General features: G+C 39.5%; 1 protein-coding gene across 1 annotated transcript in view; it reads left to right on the forward strand.

The window, feature by feature from the left end:
- chrm3a (cholinergic receptor, muscarinic 3a) overlaps nt 1-24,413 on the forward strand; it is a 135,280-nt gene that overhangs the window by 41,616 nt on the left and 69,251 nt on the right. The window contains exon 2 of the mRNA XM_066685515.1: nt 2,127-2,243. The gene's annotated coding sequence lies outside the window, so the exon portion shown is untranslated. The remainder of the gene's footprint in view (nt 1-2,126; nt 2,244-24,413) is intronic.

Genomic DNA, 24,413 nt, shown 5'->3' on the forward strand with positions numbered 1-24,413 from the left:
TTTAATTTGAGTTAGGGTAAATCTAGTAGTACTTCACTCAAAATGTCTGTTCAAAATTCTCTTTAAATGATACTGTAGTTACATTCTGGCAGCAGAGCTTTCTAATAGAATGTTACAATCCACCTTAATGATGTAAAAACCTATGCTGGGTCTACCGTGCAGATTTTCTGGGTATACTGGCCGGGTTAGTGGTGCTCTGCTGTGGGAGCAGCCAAAGTGGATGTGTCCATTGATCCACCACATGAACCGTGAATATAAATCTTATGACTGTGATAAATATTTAGAGACTTTTAATCCTGGTTCCTCGCAGGCAAAAGGATTTCTTCTCTGTCTGGATTTGTGGTGCATCCCTGTTATTCACAGAGAAGTGTTTGAGTGCTTGGGGTTAATGAAGGGTCGTAGTCTGCTGCTTTGCTGAAATGAAATCAAATGAAATGAAATGCTGCTGCTATAATAAAAAAGTCAGAATGGACTCTTAAGGAGGAGACGGTCAAGCCTGGCTCTGATCTTAATCCCAGCAGGGACACTGACCAAGATGAATGACTGCTCCTCAGAGCCTTTTAAAATATAGAAATTCGCTTGGTGGGTCTGTTAGCCTGAAGCAACAAGGTGCCCCGGGCCATCCATTGACCAGTCCAGTGTCCACAATTTGAGTTTTGTCTTGACATCTGGCTCTGGAGCCTTTATGGTTTTGTAATGGTATGTGGTTTGCTCTCAGAAACAAAAGGGGACCTCCTCAGTTGAGGGCTATCATATAAAGATACAATACATGTGCAATGATATTTATATTTTGGAAAACATATTTGTATCATATTTTGTAAAAATTCAGATTTTTAATATAATCATCATATAATGAACAGAACCTAAAGGAAAACTAGGTAGTAGTTTAACCTTAAACTTGCTGGGAGAATAGAGTCTCTGTTGTTCCTACTCTGGGTAGGCTCCAGACCCACCGTGACCCTGAACTGAATAAGCAGTTACAAACAATGAATGAATGAATGAATGAATGAATGAATGAACTACAGTGAGCCCAGGAGCAAAAATACCAGAAGACAAATACAGTGTTTCTTTAAAGAGCCACATCAGTGGCTGTTAAACTGTGTAAAAATCTGTTGTTAGAAGTTGTGACATATATTCCAGCCGATCGTGAAGGATATAAACATCTAAAAAATACATTCGCATGGGGTCTTGATATCCAGAATTTCTGTGTATGGAGGACAAATAAAGTGGATGAGATGATTAAAGGCTTATTTTTTGCTCTTTTGGCCAGGTTCTGTTCCACTCCCTAAAGCTTGCTGCATGTGCATTTGTGTATGTGTGTGTGTGTGTGTGTGTGTGTGTGTATTCACTGCTAAAGAGAGGTTAAATGAAGTCTTTGCTGCTGTTGTCCTGTCACATGAATTTAAAAAAATGCTAAAAGGAGATTTCTAACAAAGAGTCCTTGGAAAGAGAGATGTCAACATCACACAACTATGAACATAAACCGTCAGCAGAACAAAAGATTAACTACAGGATCATGTTTTGTTACCTGTTTTTTCACTACCTTTGAACTTCAAAGCTTGCATCTTTAAGAAAGAAGAGAAAGAATATTCAATTCATAACGGAATTAACTTCTTCTAGGTCACTGCTGTTAAGCAGAGGTCAGTGTGGTGGTCAGCTCAGGATGAGGCTCTCTGCTCAGGGACACAGCAGCAGCAGCAGGATGGCATCAGTTGGAACTAAAACCCTTTTTGGTTCAGCGCCAGGATCGAAGGTGGCCAGTTTGTGATGGCCAGGTGGTGTGTGGGCAGCGTCCAGCATTGGACTGTGATTCCCAACTCATTTCAGTCACAACAACACTCTCTCAGTGTGATCCAGACTGTATATAAGACCAGTCTGTACTCGCTGCAGTCTAATCCTTCACAATTCAGTACACATTTCATCAATACGATTAAAAACAGCACATAAGCAGTGACATTAGTATATTGTAATGAAAATGGAGAAAGCTTCAGTTATGTTTCGTTTAAACGTAACTTGCTTCCTAATTTATTGTAAATTGTAAATATTTTAAAGTGTTTGGCCTTTAGTTCATCTCCTGAAGACCTAACAGTTGGGAGTGCTCACTTTCCTGCGTTTTTCTGTTCCAGATTCTGCTTCCAGGACAGTATGCTCTTCTCTTCATCCCAGTCTCTGTGGCTGGTGTCTCACCTGAAGTCAGCGGTCCGAAGGTGACCACCTAAGCACCACAGCCCCAGCGCTGCACGGTCAGTCACTTGGGTTCACTGTATTCATATATTTCACACATTACACTCACTGTCTACTTTTATTGTACACATAATCTGCTCTTATTACACTTACCATAGACTAGAGAGGTTGTGTGTGTGTGTCTTTAGAACCTCTACAGATGTTTGGTCATATAATGGCTACATAGGGTGATGGATGAATGGATAGATGGATTCCTAAGGGGCAGGTCAACTACGTGAATATTAAACTTAAGTATATGAAGTAAATCATAAAATGACACAGGCCATATTCATCCAATGCAAGGTAAAAGTGCAAGGCATGAATCATCAAACAACGAATCAAACACTGACTGTTTTCCAAGTTCAGTTGAACAGTACTATTCCCTCTTAATCTCCTTACATTTCTTCTCTGGAGACATAGATAATGTGTGACATTAACCTCTCTCCATAATGTTTACACACTTTTAATGCCATGAATTAGATCTGGTTCTGTTTTGTTTTTATCATAACTTTGCGAGCTATTACCAAGGTTACGCTTCGTGACTTTCATTTGAGAGAAGAGAGAGACCCACACTGCGTACAGTGTAAACAAATAAACACAGCGCTTTATAAATCAAATCAAATAAATAGCTACATAATCAAGTTTACTTCAAGCGCATAAAAGCAAGAGAGAAGCATATGTGTCTAAGAGTGTTGAAATGGTTCAAACTTACCTTGCTGGAGTATATTTATCCCCCGTCCCCACTCGCCCACTGGCCTGTGCCTGCATTGTGCTTTAATGTTTCGAACCTGAGCACAATTAGGTCATCTGACAGTGGTTTTAATTTGAATAAAGGTGCTTTCTTGCAGCACAGTGAACTTTAGGATTTTATTCTGTGAATTGTTTGGAGTCGGTTTGTCGACAGAGACTCTTGATTCATCAATTATGCTCTACAGGAATTCTTCTTTAATCCTACTGCACAGATAAGGTTTTTATGAGAGGCAAATAGTCATGAATTTTGCCAAATATCTCAACACACACTTCCATCAAACCCTGCCCCTCAGCAGTAGACCCTGTATAAGTGTCTATGAGGAGACCAAAGTGACCCCTTTGCTGCTAGGTGTGTACAGTGAGTATCAGAGCTTTGAGATTACTTTCAAGTCTCATGCCTGGGCACAGTTAGAGCTCATGTGAACTGATGTGTACTCTACCTGAATTCAAAAGAATGATGCCCGGGTTCACCTTGTTCAAGTAGTCCCAGGCACTGCATGGAACCTACTTGACTCGACTCGCCTCTTTTGCTTTTCCACTGGCCAAATCTGGCACCTGGTCCGTGGAACAAGCCAAGTATGTACTAAATGTGATGTGTAAAACCTTGCAGAGTGCTGATTGGTCAGAGAGACCTGTCAATAGCCGTGAAATTCGGAGCTACATCACAAATTAGTCTCTAGTTACAGCAGCCATCACATTTGTTTTTATCCGACTTACAACGGCAACTTGTGAAATTATGATGTGGCACTTCAAATGGTCCTTCAATCGGTGGCCAACAAAAAACTATAGAAAAAAGCAGGATGTGCAACAACAGAAGCTCTGTGAGAACTGGGGTGCAGAGCCGTGTTCAGTCCAAAAAACAAAAACAACACACGAATACACAATGAGTAAACAGCGCCTAACATTACTGCTGGTGTTGTTGTGGTTTTCAAATCCTGTGGTTCCTATTAGAGACAGGGTTTTGTGATGTCACCGGCTCCATTTTGTGGGGTAGCTGTGGTAGTGGAAAAGTGATCAGGGAAAAGCGAGTCGAGCCAATCCCATCGTATTCAGTGGAAAAGCACCAAAGCTGGACCATGGGGGTCAAACGTGCCTGGGCAAGTACGTATTGCCAAGTGTGAGTACACCCTGAGGTTTACTTGGATTGAGATTTTTTTTTTTCACTGAGATGTTTCACTGTTCACTGTTTGTTGCTGAATTAGCATCTCATTCTGATTTTCCTCCATGATCAAAGCAAAGAAACCTTCACACACTGTACCCTTTTCTGTAAACTTGGCTAGTCATGGCTCTCTTACTGACCAACGTTTGTTATTAGCTTTTAAAGCAGTAGCTCATGTTGATGTGACCCACAGGAAAGATGATGAAGAAAGTTGAAAGGACTGCTGTTGGTGTTTGGTGTGGAGGGTGCTTTTTACGAATGAAGATCAGCTCCGGAGTGTGATCTTTTCAGCCTAATGTCACATACAGGACACATTCAAACATAATGTGAACCTATTAAACCAGACAATTGGATGTGTGTAATAAGTCACAGTTGGTCCACTTATAGCATGAATGTAGCCTGAATGACTTGTAAAGGCTGCAGTTAACACGGTGTTTACTGGCTCTGTGAGAGTTCATACTGTCATCTTACATCAGCAGAGTCTGCCTTTCTTCATGTAATCATCAGGTGTATCGGATCTATGAGTCATTTCAAGCAACTGACCAACACACCAACGCACCTTCAGAATACCAGACAGAAGCATTATGAGTGCGGTCAGCCTGGATGGGTAGATGGATGGATGAGGGATGGATTGATAGCTGTATGTATGGACACATAGCTAGATAAATTGGTGAAAGTCTTTAAAATCTTCAGAACATTAAAATCTACACTGGTTCACATTAACAGCAACAGTGGACAGGAATGTGTCCACTTGGTAATTAGTTCTGCGTGGGCTCTGGAGTGATCAGCACAGTGAGGAACTCTTTAGTTCTTAATTAAAGTGCTGTCACAGACAGGGAGAGAGTGGAACATCCATCAAAACCACCCACTGCCAACATTACTATATAACACCACAGCACACTGGATCTTTTCTTGAGAAGAAAAGAACTTGTGCTTATGTGGGAAGGGATTACTCTCATTAATATTGATATCTCTATGGATTATCAATAGATTTTAAAACATTTCTGTGTGGATTCGATGGCACATAAATGTTATGCTGCTCAATTACTTTAAATGCATAAATTATTTAATTATGTTTGAATACATGAATGTTTTAAGGTGTAATTCTCATGAAGTAAATAATCAAACTGCTTTGTAGTCAGCTGAATGAACCAGTTTATGCTCCATAGAGCAGGTCACCCACATGGGGCATTCATTCATTCATTATCTGTAACTGCTTATCCAGTTCAGGGTCGCGGTGAGTCCAGAGCCTACCCGGAATCATTGGGCGCAAGGTGGGAATACACCCTGGAGGGGGCGCCAGTCCTTCACAGGGTAACACACACACTCGCTCACATCTACGGACACTTTTGAGTCACCAATGCACCTACCAACGTGTGTTTTTGGACTGTGGGAGGAAACCCATGCAAACACAGGGAGAACACACCAACTCCTCACAGACAGTCACCTGAGGCGGGACTTGAACCCACAACCTCAAGGTCCCTGGAGCCGTGTGATTGCGACACTGCGCCACCGTGCCACCCTCCACATGGGGTAGCCATGTTTAAAATATGTTTATTACAGAATTTCTAACTCATCCAGACCTCTAGGTGTCAGTAAAACAACTGTTTTGTAATGTGAAAAATGACTGGGTGGCTCCTTCTTGTTTTAAAGGTGTTATTTTAATTCACAGAGCTCATAAACTGGGAGTCTGGCTCTACATTCAGTCAGGTCCAAGCCTGAAACAAATGGATGTCCTGGGGTTCGTGAGGGAAAAAAATCTGTTCTGAGTTTAATTTAGAAAAAGAATCACATTTCATTTGCAATATTGGTGAAGAAATAAATGTAATGAGATATTTTCCCCAAATAATACTAAGGGCAGCCCTGTTTGCCTCCTGGTCTTATTGGCCAAACTCGTTTCCCCTGCTCATGTTTACAGGGTGTTGATTTAAAGGAATTGGGTTTTATGAAGTGAATTGAAATTGGCCGGGGTTTATCCCATCTCTATTCCCCAGATGAACCTGCTGTGTCACAAAAAATTTCAGGGAATTTCACTCCCACGCAAATTGAAACACGAAATATAACGTGGATTATGAAACGGTGCTGACTGCAGACTGACCACTCAGACGGTCTAAACTGTGTCCCAAATTATTCTGTCTTCCTGTCTGTTTCTGCCCTAATCTTCTGATCGGTTCAGTTCATTTACAGCCACTTCACAGGCGCTGTGTTATCAGGTCTTTTTCTATCTTTCTCTTTTCCTTCTCTCTGTCTCTCACTGTCCCTCTTGCCCTTTCCTCTGTCTGTCTCTCTTTCTCTTGTGTTCTCTCACTCTTTTGCCTCTTTCCATCTGTCTCTTGCTGTCTTTCGCTCTCTTTTCCCTCTGTCTGTCCCATTCTCTCTTCTTCCTCTTACTCTATCTCACTCTTTTCCCTCTCCTCCCTCTCAGTCTCTTTATTTTGCTTTCTCTCACTCTTTCCCCATCTGTCTCTCCCTTTCTCTTTCCTCGCTCTCTCACTCTTTTCCCTCTCTCCATCTCTCCCTTCCTGTCACCTCTCTCTCCCTCTCATTTTCTTTTTCCCTTGCTTTCACCTCCCTCTCTCTCCATTTCTCTTACTTCCCCCTCTTGCTCTTTCCCCCCTCTGTCTCTCATTTTCCCTCTCCTCCATCTTTCTCACTCACTCTTTTATCATCTCTTCTTCATGTCTCTCTCTTTCTCTTGCTGTCTCTTGCTCTCTGTCTGCCTCACTTCTCCTCTCTTTCTCTTGCCTCAGATAACCCTGTCCTTTACTCTGACACCCCCCCCCCCCCACTTGCTCCTTTCAGTTAAAGTTCTATTCATTTTTTCCAGTGTTATTTATTTCTCTGCTGTCCTCTCATTTTGTCGTCCAGTGTCGTGTCTCGGCTGTCACCCGGCCAGTTCTCCTGACACTCCTCTCGGGGCTGCTGGAGAGCAGATCTGTGCAGTATGAAGTGTCAGTTGTGCCGTAGTGAGGGTTGGTGGCAGTTGAGTGTGGGCATGAATATCAGACACGTCGTGCGAAGGGAATAAAATCTTTGCATTTCTCCCTCTTTCTTTTCTCTTAAACTGCTTTCAGAACCCAGCAGTCAACATGTGGCCCCCTGCTGTCTCTTGTGTGTGTGTGTGTGTGTGTGTGTTTGCCATCCCAAATTTACTGGATAAATCTACATTACTAGCGAAAGCAGTTCCATTGCTTCAAGGGCTATACACCCTTCTACCTGACACTTGGCATTGAGCAGGTTGACCCTAGACTCATGTGTGGCTGCTCAGGTGTATTTCTCATTTAATTTGTGAGAGAAAAGTAGAGAAACAGACAGGGAGAGTTTTAATGGGCTGCTTGTTTAAGCTGTAAGCATCAGTCACAATGAAAGGCTTCTGTGTGTGTGTGTGTTATGATATGAATTCATTTGCTGTTATGATTTATTCGTTTGTTTCTCATTTTCGTCAGGGTTCGTTTGCTAACTGTGTCATTTGAAGCTTTGATTGACAGCGTGATTAGATCCCAATTTCAGACCTTCTCTCATAATTTATATCTATTCTGAGAAGATGAGACTTTGATTCCTGTCTCTGTCTCTCACTCTTTTGGCCTTTCTGGGGCAAGGACAGTGGAGTTCATTTTGTGCCAAAAGATTTACACAAAATAATAAAATCTGCAAACAATTTTCTAAGAAAAAAAACAAACAAACAAAAAAAGATACTTGAATAAATTAATTTTCTTTGTAGTTATTTGATATTTATTTTCATTTGCCTGTCATTTATTTCATTTTCATTTATTGTGGGCTTCATTCACGCTTCAGAGTCTCGGTAGGTCCAGTCTGGGTGCAACACGCCCTGAAGGGGCACCAATCCTTCACAGGGTGACACACACTCACACATTCACACCTATGGACACTGTTGAGTTTCCAATCCACCTACCAACGTGTGTTTTGGACCGTGGGAGGAAACCCACGCAGACACGAGGAGAACACACCAAAGCGGGACTTGAACCCACAACCTCCAGGTCCCTGGAGCTGTGTGACTGCGACACTACCTGCTGCACCACCCATGTTGAATAATAAATCATGAAGTATTTTCATGTGCCATAGTTATGCCCAAGGACATTTATATGGGCACCTCCTATTTTATCTCTCATTTATAATGCAAAGTGATTTGAATTTGTATGAATAACTAAACACTAATGTTACATGAGATGAAGTGAAGCCAAAGCAAAAATAAACCCCCTCTGTAACATTAATAATCAAGAATAACCAAGACCCATCCTGAAGTTTATCCACTTCTTGCTGAAGTTTTCCATTCCACCTTCAGAAGTAAAGCAATTACACTCAGGGTTCTTTACTCACTACAAATCACCCTTAACACTACTAAAGCTACTTTTTACAAATGAGCATTTAATTTACTGAAGGAACAACACTTTACAGTCTTAAAGCAACTCTTGTCTTAGTTGTACCTTATAGAATATTATGATTTTTTAAATGTTGTAATTTGTCTAGGGCATCTTTTGACACTAATCTGATCTCATGTGAGACAAAAATGTATTACTGTTTCTTTAGCAGACACATATGAATATAACTGCCATTAAAAAAACTGAGCTATTTAAAGAGAGCAGGGAATTTGTTTGAGTTATCAGCCCCAGCCCATGCATTAAGTCATGCCAAGAAATAATTTCCCCACACTGTGCTTGGGTACAATCAAATGGCTTTGCATATTCAACTGCAAAGAAGAGATTCCAGGAGCTGAATTAATAAATGTATTGTAGTTGATGGTGTGGACCTTTAGGGTGAGTTTAACTGGGCCACTGAGGATGTTTAGTCACTCAAATAATCTTTTTTTGGAGAAGAATATTCCTGTACATGTGGAGAGCTGGAGGCAGACAGATGTGAAAGTCATATTTATTAGGATAAATTAAAAGACCACAGGCATTGTTCATAATGCAGTTTACCCTGTGCATCTAAGCATTTAAGGATGCCCGTAATAACCAGTGAATTCCACTATTTTAGGGTGCACCTATTAGAAGCAAAGATATTCACAATGTGCACAGCTGTATAATCTATACGTAACCCTACCTAATTCCAAGTGTTTGCCTAAAGAGTGTAAAACCCCCAGCTTTAGAGTGTTGGAGCTACATCCAGTGTCTTTGGAATGACTGTGTCTGTGGTGTTTGTGATCAAGAACTAATCATCCTTTATCAGTACCGAACCTCACTGATGTTCTTGGGACTGAATACCAGCAAATCCTCACTGAGATTTCCCAGGATCCAGTGTAAAGAATTTCCTGAAGGGTCGAAGCTGTTATTGCTGCAAAAAGGGCCAAACTACTGACTGATGATCTTAATTACAGAGGAAATTCAGATGTACAGGTTGTCCAAGAAGTTAGCCTTGTAATGTTTTTCCAGGTGGCCAACCTGTATGACTGTTGTTATAGATTAGCTGAGTTAGAAAAAGAAAATAAAAAATCTTTTAACTCAAAGAAAGTACTTCTCTTTAACTCTACTATTTTAATTTTTAATAATTGAAATTAATAAATGAAATTAAATAATGTGATTTCATGTTTGTATTATTGTTTTCATTGTTTATGCAGTGGAAAATCAACATCCTTTCTTTGGGTGTGTTCATAAACCTCAGTATGGAAAATCTCACTTGGATCCTTGTTGTTGGACTGGTGTGTGTGTGTGTGTGTGTGTGCGCGCGAGTAACGTGTGTACGAAGGTGTCCTATAACTCAAACACAGTACAGACGACAGAAACTTTCACATAACTTCTTGCCTCAGCAGAGAAGTGGAAAATGACAAAGAACAAAGCAAGTTTCCCTCTTAATTTCATGGAACTTGTTCCATTCACTATTGCCTTCTGGAAGTTTCCTAACGCACACTGTTCAGACATACACACACACACACACACACACACACACACTGCCTGACTCACTGCTGTGTCCTGCAGCAGCTTCAGTCACGATCTAAGGACGCTTTCTCTGCTTTTCATCCCTGCTGTGACAGCTTTTTGACAGCAGTAGTGTAAACCACATCAACAAAAAGCGTATAATACAATAAATATCAACAATCAGCGCTGGGGAAATATACAGTAAGGTCCAAAGGTCTAAGACCACTAGCCAACATGCCTCTGTCTTGCATTCCTTTCTCTTTTTTGTCAGTTTTCTGATAAACGAGTTCCCAACTTCATATGTACAGGGTCTCCATACTCGTATTTTGTTCCTTGGAATTTACACAGAGATTTCTGCAGATTCCCAGATTCTTTTGATGATATTTGATGAACTTTTGAAGGAGAAATATCTAAAATCCCCTGCTCCTACACATTGCACATTAACATTTGGGTCATTTGTTGATCCATTATTTTGGCAAAGAACATTTTCCAAACATTTCAAGTGTACAATTGACACTATTAAAATTCAACTTTTTCTGCCTTTAATAAAGGAACTGTAAGTAGTATTTTTACTATTGTATTGGAGAGAATAGAGCCTCTGTTGTGGCTCAGCACTGCAGAAACTGCACTGTGTAACGTTGGGGGAGGGTAGGAATTGCATTTGATGATTCAAGTATCCTAACAGTTAAAACTTGTATTGATGCTGCAATTGAATGATGTCTAATATTTGAACAGTTGGTGACTCAAAATGGCTTGGTTTGTTTTATAGAATGTCTCAAATGTTCCCTTTTATGTGTGTTTTTTAGAACATTTACTGTTATGTAAGTCATGTATTTTGACCAAGGTTGCCAACACCTTTGCACACAACCGTATATAAAAATCTAACAGCAGGTTTATCTTTTGCCCAGTGTAGTGTATGCAGTGTAAAACTGGACAGGTGTTTTCAGCTGATACGAATGCACTTGCTGCTCCATTCAGAGGTGGCAATATTGTCCTTCGTCACCACTGCTGTTTGCTGCTGCTGAAATTGATTCACATTCTTCCACTTGGCTGGGAACTGGTGCCCATATTGTGTTCGTTCTCTCTCTTTCTCTCTTTCATTCACTCAATCCACTTGTGTCTGCTTTGTCCACAGACTTTGGCTCGCTTAAAGCTGCAGGTGTTGAGCCTGAGATTGGTGAGTTTGGGAAGTTCTAGTGAAGGAAGTCTCTCGATAAACTTGTCATTGAATTTCTCTTTTTCGCTCTCTCTCTCTTAGTTCAGCTTACAAAGATCCTTTATTCTCTTCTTTATTGCGAGGTGTTCAACCTTTCCCTCGTTCTTTTCCCAGTGTCCCTCTAGTGCCTCAGGTTTTTCTGCCTTAGTGTTTCGTCAGAAGAGTAAGGTCTTAGGTAATTAAGGCAAAGTGTTTCTGGGTTTTTCGAGTGCAGCCTCTTACCTGGAGCAGTCTTTTGATCCTCTACTCATATGACAGCATAAGATTCAACTAAATTACACTGTGGTTGTTCAAAGTGCATTTACACATTGTGCTCCAGGTGAAATCTGACTGGTCAGACAGCGCAGTGACAGAGGGTGTTACAGAAATCTTTAACAAATTGTAAAAACATGTGAAAAGTCCAGGTTTGAGAAGTGGACAAGCACAATGGACATACACTATAGGAGCAGAAATATTGGGACACCTACTAATTTCACCTACACCTAAATTCTAAATCCATAGGCATTAATATGGAGCAGGTTCCTCGCATCTATAACAGCTTTCACTCTTCTGGGAGTCATTCTATGAGATTTTGGTGCATGTCTGTGGGAATTTTTGTGAAGTAATCCAAAAGAGAATTTGTAAGGCCCAACACTCAGGGCTCTGTGTGGGCAAGTCCTGTTTTTCCACACCAAATTCACCCAACCTTGCCTTTATGGATCTTGCTTTGTGCACTGGGGCACAGTCACGCTGGAACAGAAAAGGGCCTTCCCTAAATTGTTTACACAAAGTTGGAAGCCATGTAGTTGTCCAAAATATCTTGGTATGCTGAAGCATTACATTTTCACTGAAACTAAAGGGACTAGGCCAACCCACGAACAACAACGCCATAGCATTATCCTCCCTCAACCAAAGGGCATAAGGCAATTTGGCAAATAAAATTCTACTGGTATTCGCCAAACCCACATCACTCATCAGACTACCAGGTAAAGGGGCATGACTCTTTAGTCCACACAGATTGTGTTCTGATATTAGATTTTGAACTCTGCAGTTGCTGTGGTTCCTAGATATTTCCAATTTTCAGCAATACCACTTATAGCCTTTTCTGGAATATCTGGAAGGGAAGAAATTTCACAAACGTACTTTTTGCAATAGTGTCATCCAATTATAGCACCACACCTGAAAGCAGTGAGCTCTGTAGGATGACCCACTCTTCGACAAATGTTTGTAAAGGCAGACTGCATTATCTGTTACTTGATTTTATACACCTTTGGCAAAGGGACTAAAAGAAACATTTGAATTCTGTGATTAGGAGGTGTGTCCCAATATTTTTGTCCACATTGCGTTTTAGGTGATTTAGTACCAGTGTGGATTTATGGTCTTATGCATAATTATTGGCTCAAATAAGTAATGCTCGAATAACTTCAGATGGTTTTCTACCGTAAACGTCTCACCTGAAACTTCTACCTGAAACTTCTGAACTTTCTGAATTCTGATAAAATAAAACATTCATTATCTGTAACTGCTTATCAAGTTCAGGGTCGCGGTGGGTCCAGAGCCTACCTGGAATCATTGGACGCAAGGCAGGAATACACCCTGGACTGGGTGCCAGTCCTTCACAGGGCAACACACACACTCACACCTACAAACACTTTTGAGTTGCCAATCCACCTACCAACGTGTGTTTTTGGGAGGAAACCAGAAACCCACGCGGACACGAGGAGAACACACCAAACTCCTCACAGACAGTCACCTGGAGCGGGACTCGAACACACAACCTCCAGGTCCCTGGAGCTGTGTGATTGTGACACTACCTGCTGCCCCACCTGAAAATAAAACATATAAAATTGTATTTTCACGAAATCCCAGTCTGGGAGTCCCAATAAAACATAATTGGACTTACCCTACCTTGGCGAGTAGTACAGCCCTGCCTCTACAATGTCACTCAGCACAATGAGTGTTTTTTAGATACAAAGTTCCTCTATAACCCATCTGTATTCACAATGTTAAAAAAAAGTGTTTTTATGGGTTTGATATAAACAAAACTAAGGTGAACTATAATTTTACAAATCATATCTGTCTTATGAAGGTGGTGTTCAGCAAACAAAAACAAACTTTGTACTGCCAGCCACGTAAGCATAGGTTTTTTTTGTGCTGTCCGTTTATTCCAGCAAAGCTAGATACAGTGACAAAGTTTATATAACTTTACTGTGAGCTGAATATAACTTCCACTATCTGCTGCTAGCCTTGGGCGTCACTTTGTTTTGGAAAGAGGACGATGATATGCTGTAAAAAAAAAATGGCATGAAACGTGGTGTGATGTATGAGAAACAGATCCACAATAACACTGTTGCAAATAGATGCAATATTTTCACCAGACTGAGCTTTCACACCACTTTCATAAAGTGAAGGAAACAAGAGAAAAGGTTTTTTAAAACTGACAGGGACGGATTTGGTCATCTTTGACAATATCTTTTGGATAAAAGGCCTTTAAACAGATGAATTTCAGCAGAAAAGCTGTATGAATTATAGAGTGCACTACAGATTTGTCAACAACCATTATAATTTGTGATTTCCTCAATTAAAGATGGCACCTGTTGTGGACTTCAAGTTTACTTATGAACCTTGTATAATCTCATATCATGACATGAAATGGGGCACTCAGGAGCTTAAGGTCAATACACTCAATGCTGACTGTTGTGTAGAGGATGATAAGGCCACCCGGCACCTGTGCGTTCTCTGGAGCAATATTTGTTAACCAGAGCTACATCATACAAATAAATAATGACATAAATCATTTTAAACATGTCTTCCTCTCATGGGTGACCCACTATATGGAGCATTGATATGTTCATCTCATCTGAGTAACTGCAAAAACCATAAATACATTTTAAAATGTGAAAATGACTGATTGCTTTTTTGAAATCAGTAATATCTGAACATAGACCTTTGAATGTCTTGTTGATGATAATAACCCTACACTCTATCCGAGAGAAACTCAGCAGTTTTCTGGCTATCACTTCCATCTATCCGGCATCCATAACACACACAGATACACAGATACACATATACATATAGATGAGGGGAAAACCTTCAAAGATCTCTCTTCAAAGAGAGTGGCCCTGTGCTGAGCTCTTTGATACGGCGAAGGGAAATGCAGCTATATTGGGATCTTCAGTGCCACTCAAGAGTTTTTCTGTAGAAAAACCTCAAGCTTTTTTCATTTTTAGACATTGACCTGATGACATCTTTCTCACCGTTCTTAAGTTGTTTCTAGCTAGAGCTGTCACATATGGCCACCTCCCGCCCACAACACACACACACATACACACGCGCACTTTTAATCTTGCTATTCCCATACAGACCATAAAATCATGCTGAGATATTAGAATAAATTTGAATTTATTGCAGTGTGGTTTGGTATAAATTCACTTATGGTCCCACCTGGGCCTATCTCACACTTGGAATCACATTGCAAATAATAAGCGTAGCAACAGTATAAATATAAATATATATATATATATATATGTATGTGTGTGTGTGTATTTATAAATAGTCTACATAGCAGCTGGATGTGTATGTCTATTGTGCTTATATTGTTCCTAATAAATCACTTATTTCCATCTCAAAGTAAATTCATGCCACACTCCTCTGGGTCCTTAGGAGATAGGAACTAATTAAAACAACCCAGAAATTGGAATGAAACTGCCGTCCTAACAGTCCCCTTCGCTTGTTTCCATAACCCAATCTCTTGCTGTGTAAAACAATGGAAAATCCTCATCCCTTTCTCTTTCACATATCTGCCATTTCACACTTCATCCCAGGGGGCTGTCTGAAAAGAGACACACATTTTACTTCATTTGCCCTTTACTGCAGTTCGCATCTCCAAAATGGTCACTTTACAAGATAAAAACTTTCTTCTTTGTGAAAGTAGTTGAAGTCATTTTAAGTCTGAGTCAAGTCTAAGGAATTTTCCCCAAATATAAACACGTTGTAAATACTTTTTTAAATTTGTGAATTCACTGTATAATTTCCACAGAAAAACCCAACAAGAAATGTGGTGCACTTGAGCATTTTTATGTGCACCTAATGTGACTATGTCCAGTGCCAAGTGTCAGGTAGAGGAGAACAAAGCTCCCCCAGTACTGGACAGAGTGATCTATTTCAAGCGTTTATTTCTTTTAATGTTGATGATTATGGCTTACAGCCAATGAAAACCCTAAAGTCATTATCTCAGAAAATTAGAATAATCAACACAAAACACCTGCAAAGGTTTCCTAAGTCTTTAAAATAGTCCCTTAGTCTAGTTCAGTAGGCTATACAATCATGGGGGAAGACTGCTGACTTGACAGATGTCCAGAGGGCTGTCATTGACACCTTCCTGCTGTTTCCAAGCATATTAGCAGAAAGTTAAATGGAAGGAAAAGGGTGCACAAGCAACAGGGATAGCCACAGCATATTTCAGTCCAGAAAAGGCCATTAAAAAATTTGGGGGAGATTCATAGGGAGTGGACTCCTGCTGGAGTCAATACTTCCACCACACAGAGACGTATCCAGGACATGGGCCACAACTGTTGTATTCCTTGTGTCAATCACCTCATGACCCAGAGACAACGGCAGAAGGGTCTTACCTGAGACAAGGAGAAAAAGGACTGGACTGTTGCTCAGTGTCCAAAGTCTTCTTTACAGATGAAAGTAAATTTAGCATTTCATTTGGAAATCAAGGTCCCAGAGTCTCGAGGAAGAGTGGAGAGACACAGAGTCCAAGCTGCTTGAGTCTAGTGTGAAGTGTCCACAATCAGTGATGGTTTGGGAGCCGTGTCATCTGCTGGTGTTGGTACACTGTATCATATGAAGTCCACAGTCAGTGCAATCGTTTACCAGGAAACTTTAAAGCACTTCATGCTTTCCTCAGCAGACAAGCTTTATCAAGATGTGGATATCATTTTCCAGCAGGACTTGGCACCTGTCCACACTGCCAAAGTTACCAATACCTGGTTTAATAACCACAGTAACACTGTGCTTGATTGGCCAGCAAACTCCCCTGACCTCATCAAAAGGAAGATGAGAGACACCAGACCCCACAATGCAGATGAGCTGAAGGCCGCTATCAAAACAACCTGTGCTTCCATAACACCACAGCAGTGCCACAGGCTGATCGCCTCCATGCTACGCTGCATTGTTGCAGTAATTCATGCAAAAGGAGCCCGAACAAGTATTGAGTGCATATACTGTACATACTTTTCAGTAGGCCAACATTTCTGTATTAACAATTATGTTTTTAATTGCTCTTATATAATATTAAATTACTAAATTACTGAGATAATGGCTTTTGGGTTTTCATTGGCTGTAAGCCATAATTTTAAATCTGGTGTAAAAACAGAAAGAAAAACAGGCAACATTCAAGATTCAAGAGAAAATAACTTCAGTTCCCAGAAATCAATTGTGCATTTTCCCTCCATTTTCAGGCATTTCCTTCTCAGTTTGAAACACTGCTTCCAATTAGAATGAAGGAAGTCTCAATAGGGAATAATTGAATTTACACAAAGGAGCAATTCATCACTAATGGCCCTTTTATCAATTTTATTATTATTTTCTCTTTTGGCCTGGGCTGATAATTTTGTGCTTGTGTGTGGGCTGTAAACATGTTCTTCTGCTGAATTACTTTCCTTTGTTATTATTTTTTCTATTTCTTGATTTTTTTTCTTTTTGTGCTTGTTTATAAAGAATTTCTATTGAGAGTCAACTTAAAGGCTGAGTATTCTGCTGGAGCCTGGTGTGGGTTGAGGTTTTGAGGCTTTTATGGCTTTATTAATGTATTATAAACCTCGCTTGACAGTTGTTATGACAGCAGATGTCAGGCTAATACCCAAGCAATCTGTCTTCATTTTTTAAGGTGTTTCACAGCTCTTCAGCTGGGATTCACAGAGCTGTTCTCTGACACTCAGATTCCAAAAGGCTTTCTGAATCTAATATCAATCCTTATTATCACTGGTTATATTAGGAAATGAATGCCATTCTATGCTCTGGAGATAGTGGAATTAATTCTGGCTTCGTTAATGACCTAGCATTTAGGAAAGATCAGATTATATTATTAATACCTGAGTGACAGAGAGCACAGAGTGAAAATCAAGTCATTCAGGCAATCTTAAATGATCTCAGTGTCTGATTTTCCAATGAAAGAAGAACAGAAGTGTCTCTAAGTGGTACCTTTACAGGAAAAAGGAGAAATCTTCTTAACTTGTAATAGAAATAAATGTAGCAAAATATCAAATATCAAATTTCAACATGGGTGGCACTGTGACTCAGCAGATAGTGTCAGAGTAACACAGCTCCAGGGACCTGGAGGTTGTGGGTTCAAGTCCCACTCCGTGTGACTGTCTGTGAGGAGTTTGGTGTGTTCTCCTCGTGTCCCATGTGGGTTTCCTCTGGCTGCTCCAGTTTCCTCCCACGGTCCCAAAAACACACCTTGGTAGGTGGATTGGCGACTCAAAAGTGTCCATAAGTGTGTGTTGCCTGTAAAGGACTGGCACCCCTCCTGGGTATGTTCTTGCCTTGTGCCCAATGATTCCGGGTAGGCTCCGGACCCACTGTGACCGTGAACTGGAGAAGCGGTTACAGATAATGAATGAATGAGTGAAATTTTAACATCACCTTAAACAAATATACTGAGCTTAACAATATAGAATATTTATTTGGATACACTGTTCTTACAGAAATCATAACAAAACAATTATGATTTATGGTTAGTGTTTAGGGGAAGTTATTGGGAAGTCCCCTTAATAGAGAGACCTGAGAAAACCAGAGAACAGAACTGCATGACTGGTTTAAATATTGTTGATTTCAGTCTCATGTAAACAAACACAGACATAAACAAAATGGACAATATCGCGATCAGCAAAAATCATTGAGGAAATATCAATTTATTGCATGATTAGTCGATAATGTAATTGTTGTGATGGGCCTAGTGGATTAGTAACCACACTACAATATACCAATAAGTTCTTGAGCTGCACTCCTAACTCTTAATTCTCCTATATCTTTATCAATATTACTATTGTAAGTCACTCTATATTATGACTGAAAGTCGTAAATGTACTTTCATTGTGTTGTGTCAGTCTTTCGTTATGATTCTGTTGGTGAGTTCAATCAAACCGCGCAAAATAAGGAGATGCTTGTCTCAACTAGTCCAGAATTTCCAGAACTTTCCTGGGGTATTTTTAGCAGGTTCCAGCAGAGAGCTCCAACAGTGAAGGAGCTGAAGAGGAGAAATGGGGATGAGAGGGTGGGTGAGCTATTCTAATTGGGTGTAATTCTCTCATACGGCTGTCCAGTGTGATTAAAAACTTCCAGCAGAGAGATGTCCAGCCAGCAGACACATTCCCTCCAGCCAGAGCTGATAACTTTGCTTCTTAAGGTGGCTCTCTGGTTTTTAATATATACATTCATATCTGGATACTGGCTAATAGACTATGTCTTAGGCACCTTTGGTTCTGGGCTTAAATTAAGGGTATGCTAAGTGAAGTATGGCCTAGTCCTGAATTGTTAGAGCTATAGTACTTTGATTAGGGACCAAGACATTTTTCTTCTAATCATTTCTAATTAGTTACCGATAAACCCTGTATGTTTATTTATTAAGCATTTACTGTGTACATAAACTATTTAAGTTTGAATGCTTTATTATAAAACATAAATATATACTGGAGTGATACCACATATAAATATATTAATAGATTTTAGTTTAATAAACAAAACAAAATATGTTTTAATGGTATAACTTAAAGAATAAGATAAGATCATTTTACAGAAGGAAAAAATACAGGGACTTTTGTTTTGATGTGTAAGCCCACCATTTTTCAGCTTGCTGTGGTCTTTGAACTCTGTATATTTTATCATTTACTATATGCATTATGTAATATTTTATTTACTTAAAGTCATGATATAAAATGTCTCAGTATAGCAAATGATATTACAAAAAATTCAAAATATACTTGCCTTTGTAGGCATAACCTGATGTTTTTAGGAAAACAGTAAATTTCGGTACACATTACTTAACTTATTTTAAGGCAACCTGTTTCCTCATTTTTTAAGTAAATTCCACTTATCTGGGCTAAAAAAACAGAACTTGAACTGTACACATACAATATATATCATTAACCAGAAACCATTGCCCAAAAAATGTAAGCTTTTAAGCATCCACACATAGACCTAAGGTCTTCATGCTCAATGAAAAAGTGTCAGTTAAAGGTATTCAAAGCCACCCAGTTTTACAGATGAAGAGTGGAACTGTATTCTATTAAGGGACGGATCCAAATCCTCTTTGTGATGTGTTGGAGTGGTACCTGATGTTATTAATATTTATGTGGCCGAATAAATTTAAATTCTCACAGCAATGTTCTGCCATCTAGTTTAAATCCTTCCCAGAAGAGTAGGAAAGCGTCTCACCACATCTTAATCCCCTTTATTTCTGAGTAAGTGTTGAATAAGCAGGTGGCCACTAACCTTTCCTATCCTGTTGTGAAGGGAAAAGTTATTCCCGTTTGCGAAGGTGTGATGAATGCCAGCAATGGCTACAGAGTTTGTCGTCAGCTTCCAGGCCACTCTCTGATGAAAACTAATGTCTTTCATTTGCAGTGGAACGTCCGTTCGGAGCAAAACGTAAAAACATCCTGACGACCTGAATTGATGATTCTGGCTTTAATTAGTATAGCCTGTTTTAGTGATCACATCAATTCTTTACAGGCTATGCTAATCTATGCCAGAATCAGCAATGCATTTGGGAGTGGACTAAACCCTTCATTCTGTTCACCAGGTTTGGTTTTGTTTTTACTGGTGACATCACAACATGGGAACTGAAGTTCTGTTTATAATTCTTATTTATGTATGTGTTTGTTTATTTTTATACACATGGGTATTAGCAACCTTGTTAATGAAGTGTCATTTATGTGTTAGGTAGTTGATTATGTTATGTTTTGTTATGGAAACCAGTTGTTCTGTTAGAGCTGGTATGTGACTGGGTTAGCAGGGCCATACTCAATGACCACAGTACCAATGTCCAAAATACAACAAAGGCTAAAATATCATTCCTGACACATATGAAACCAGACACCACATCTATTTTAAACTGCTGCTAGCACAATGTCGCTGAACAGCTCAACACACCTGCAGGACACATTACACATTCACATTACAAGCCTCGTTCATCAATTCCGTTTTTTTCCAGATCATATTTGACTAGGGTGACCAGATCTGAGATGGTGAAAAAGAGGACACATCTCCGGGGGTGGAAGACTACTGACGTGCAGACTGACCAATTAAATGTTTACAGAGAAGGTTATCAACCAATAACTGTAGCGCTACAGTCAGACCGTCCAATCAGAAGATTTTAAGCTACTTCACCACGCCCCCTTCTCACTCAAGCGAACCAAACGGAGTAGGGGAGGGCGGGACTAGTTTGTGAACGAAACGCTTCTCGTAATTCTATGTAAGCTCTAGAAAAACAAAATCCCAGACGTTTGTGAAATTCCGACCGGACAAGTCTAAAAAAGAAGACATGTCCGGGTAAAAGAGGACGTCTGGTCACCCTATATTTGACTGTCTGGACGGCTCACATTTGTAAATATAAATGGCTTGTATGAGTCTTGATATGTTTATGCTGCATCACCAAAAACAGAAAACTTTTTTTTTGAGACACCTTATTGTTTTACTGGTAAAACAGACAAGTCATGTGCATTACATTTTTGACAAAAAAGTAAAAAAAAAAAAAAAGGCCTGCTGGCTTGCTTCTACTGCTGCGGCAGAGATTACCTAAATCCCAAATCTCTCCCTGCATCCTATATAGTGCGTACATTAGGTCATAAAATAAAATGTTTTTGCACTTATGTAGTCTGCTGTATGCCAAATTACAAAACTGTTTATAATCCAATTGAAATTGTCTGTGTGTAGTAGTTTTTATAGTCTGTTAACTGCACTATGTAGAGAGTTTGGAGCTATTTGGGATACAGTTCAAGCTTCTCCTCCACCTTGTTTTGCTGTACTGCTGGTGCTGGTTGAGGTTAAGGCTCTAGGCACAAGAGAACAGGCAAAAAAGATGCATGAAATCTGATGTGACTGCTCACATACATGTCACCTGCCCACCAATTGGACATGTATCTGCTCTAGGACCACAATTTGAACATGACTCAAATTCGATTTGACAAAATCAGATTTGACATGTCCACACAGCCCTGAAAACAAATTTCAGGTCACTTCAGCCTGGTAATGTGAACAAAGCCTAACTCAGTTCTGTTATGTTAAAGAGAATGTCTAGATTTGTGAAGAAACACTGTTCTCTGGTTGGTTTACTTTCAGAAGCTCTGTGTCTTTTAAGGTGGAACGCTATGTTTGAGGGGAAAAAAGACATTGTTTGTATGTGGCTGATGTGTAACTTATCTGTATGTTTTTATTCACTGTTATACTGAATTTCTACAGAAACCCATTTGTAATTCAAGTTATTTTGTTTTGTAGCCCTTTAGGTCTGTGATGACTTTCATGTGGTTAGAGCTCTCCCGAATTTAGAGTCATGTACCCACCTTCACCCACCTATGGAGCAGGAACAGAACAATATCCTAATGTCAATTGATGCTTTTTAATGCTTGGCAGTCTCTTCACTGTCTAAAATCCACCCAAAATGCTGCTTTTCTTTAGAACTAAATTAGCTCTAAAGACAGTTCCAGAATATTTGGCTCTGTTTTTCCGATTTGTCAGTTTCAGTAAAAAGAAGTGTGTGCCTGTTTTTGTATTTTGTGTCACTCATGAAAGTCTGAAATAACATTTTGCTCTTCACAAAATAGATAAGAGACAGAGACAAAAGATCAACACGAATTAACTCGGATTCCCAAGGCAGCGGATTATTCCAAAGGTCAAACAGCTCCAAACAGAGCTCAGTAAGACATGTTCAGCAGTGAATCCATCCTGAAATGATTAAGATTTCTCAAAAAAATGGTACTCATATTTTTTACCCATCCATTTTCAAAGACGATTCTAACAGCTCAGTTCTGGCATCTTAGTAAAAGGTCTGTGACCTGTTTCATCAAAATATCAAAGGATCCAACAAATACCAGTTTCAGCACCTGTTCTTTAGATGAGAATGTGCCAGGGCTCAGCGCAAGAGCCCAAGAGTGAGGAACAGATGCCCTTTAATTTTTAGCCATTTTTTCTTTCTTTGTTCTCCATTCTCGTTTTCTCCATATTTATCCAATAACCTTATTTCTCCACGCTCTCCATGTTTTGGTTTTTTAAACTTGCCTTTGTGTTCTCAAATAAACGTGGTAAAATCAGAGAGGCAATTCTAAACTTTCTGCACTCTACATAAGACGTTTTTTTAAAACTTAAGTAAACCATAAAAACTGACAGAGTTGTTTTATTTCACAGAGTGTGGGTTTGTAGTGGCTCCAGATCCTCAAATAAATGTGCTAATGCACCAGTGCATTTACAATAAATGCCCACTATGTAGTGAATTGCGCTATTTTAAGGTTGTTCAGTCTAAATTGAAATGCTTAAAGCAGCTCGGAATCAACTGCATTAGCTTGCTATGATCAGGCTCATGCAGTTATGATCTCATGGACCCCCAGTTACAGAAGGATATGGCATCATTATGGATTGAACTCACAGTTTCCTGACAATTCTTGAATATTTATGAAGTTATTGCTTACCATGTTACAAATCTTCTCCCAGCAGTTTTCACATGAGATATAGTGTTTTTAAAAGCCACAGCTACCCTTTAATATTTTATTTCAAAAGCTTTTCGCCATCTCTCAAGTTCTGATTTTTATAGTAATTGAAAGCTGGTCCCTTTACGTCTTCCTGACGTTTTATATCTCAGTGCTGTCTTTCAGTTGCTTTGAAATATTCAGGTCAAAACTGAAGTGAAAATTTGTTGTTTGGAAAATTTCCACTTGGCCGACTTAACACCTAAACTCTAACCTATATTTTAGGAAGCTGTTACCCTGAAGCTATGAAAAAAGAATGAGAAAATGTGTTAATCAACCAAAAGTTAACTAAGTCTATACTTAAAAAACAGAATGCCGACCTCTGTGATAATGCTGATTTCTGTTATCATTAATATGGAATTTGTAACGGTATGTAGCCACTGAGCTAATGATGTTGCATATGAAAGTTTCTGTCTATTAAGATTAATTACAAAACTTTAAGATATGAAAGAGATTATGTTGAGTGATAACTGCTGAAAAATATTAGGTCGGGCTGTTTGCGCCACATTGTCAGTTTTTGCGTCCCAATATGATTTAGCAAATACCAAAGCTCTGTGAAAATCAGTAACTTTTAATTAAAAATAAATCAGCAGGCTAGTATTTGTCAAAATAATCATCAACTCCTGCTCTAATGTGCTCATACATTATATAAATCCTCACTTTACAGACCAGTTTAGAAACACAAATAAGGTAATATAAGTCATTTTAGGTTGCTGTATATTGCTGAATCATACTGTATCTAAAATTATAGAAAAAGAAAACAGGGCTCTGCATTTGTGGGTGTGTGTTTCTGGTTCTCCTTTCAGACAGATTTTATTCAATGTAGAGGCTGCTCTAATCCTGTGCCCTGAGTAATCACCAATAACCATCACCACAAACTCACTCTGCTTGAGGTATGAGATCATGCGCCCCCTGAGGCATGATATTTGAGGATGCTGTTTGGCTAAATTTATGTTGTTACATGCATATTTTCTCTCAGCGGCTGTTTTTGAGTGGCTGTGATACTGTCATCTAGCCGGACCAGAAAAAGGCCCCTGAAATTTCATCAACTGCAGCAGCACAGCCAGTGGAAACACTGCCCACTAGCAACATAAATGAACAGGAATCTCTTATTCTCAATATATTATATATAATTAACACACCGATCAACCATAACATTATGACCACCTCCTTGTTTCTACACTCACTGTCCATTCTCTCAACTCCTCTGTCCAGAGGAGCACTTTGTAGTTCTATAATTATAAACTGGAGTCCAATTGTTACTCTATGTACATTGTTTGTCCTGTTCTTCAATGGTCAGGACCCCACAGAGCAGGTATGATTTGGATGGGGGATTATTCTTAGAGCTGCAGTGACACTGACCTGTGGTGGTGTGTTAGTGTGTGTTGTGATGGTATGAGTGTATCAGACACAGCAGTGCTGCATGATTTGTTATATTACATATTACTTTACTTTTGTGACAT

This window comes from Hoplias malabaricus, chromosome 1 (genome assembly GCF_029633855.1).
Source record: "Hoplias malabaricus isolate fHopMal1 chromosome 1, fHopMal1.hap1, whole genome shotgun sequence".
NCBI classification, from domain to species: Eukaryota; Metazoa; Chordata; class Actinopteri; order Characiformes; family Erythrinidae; genus Hoplias; species Hoplias malabaricus.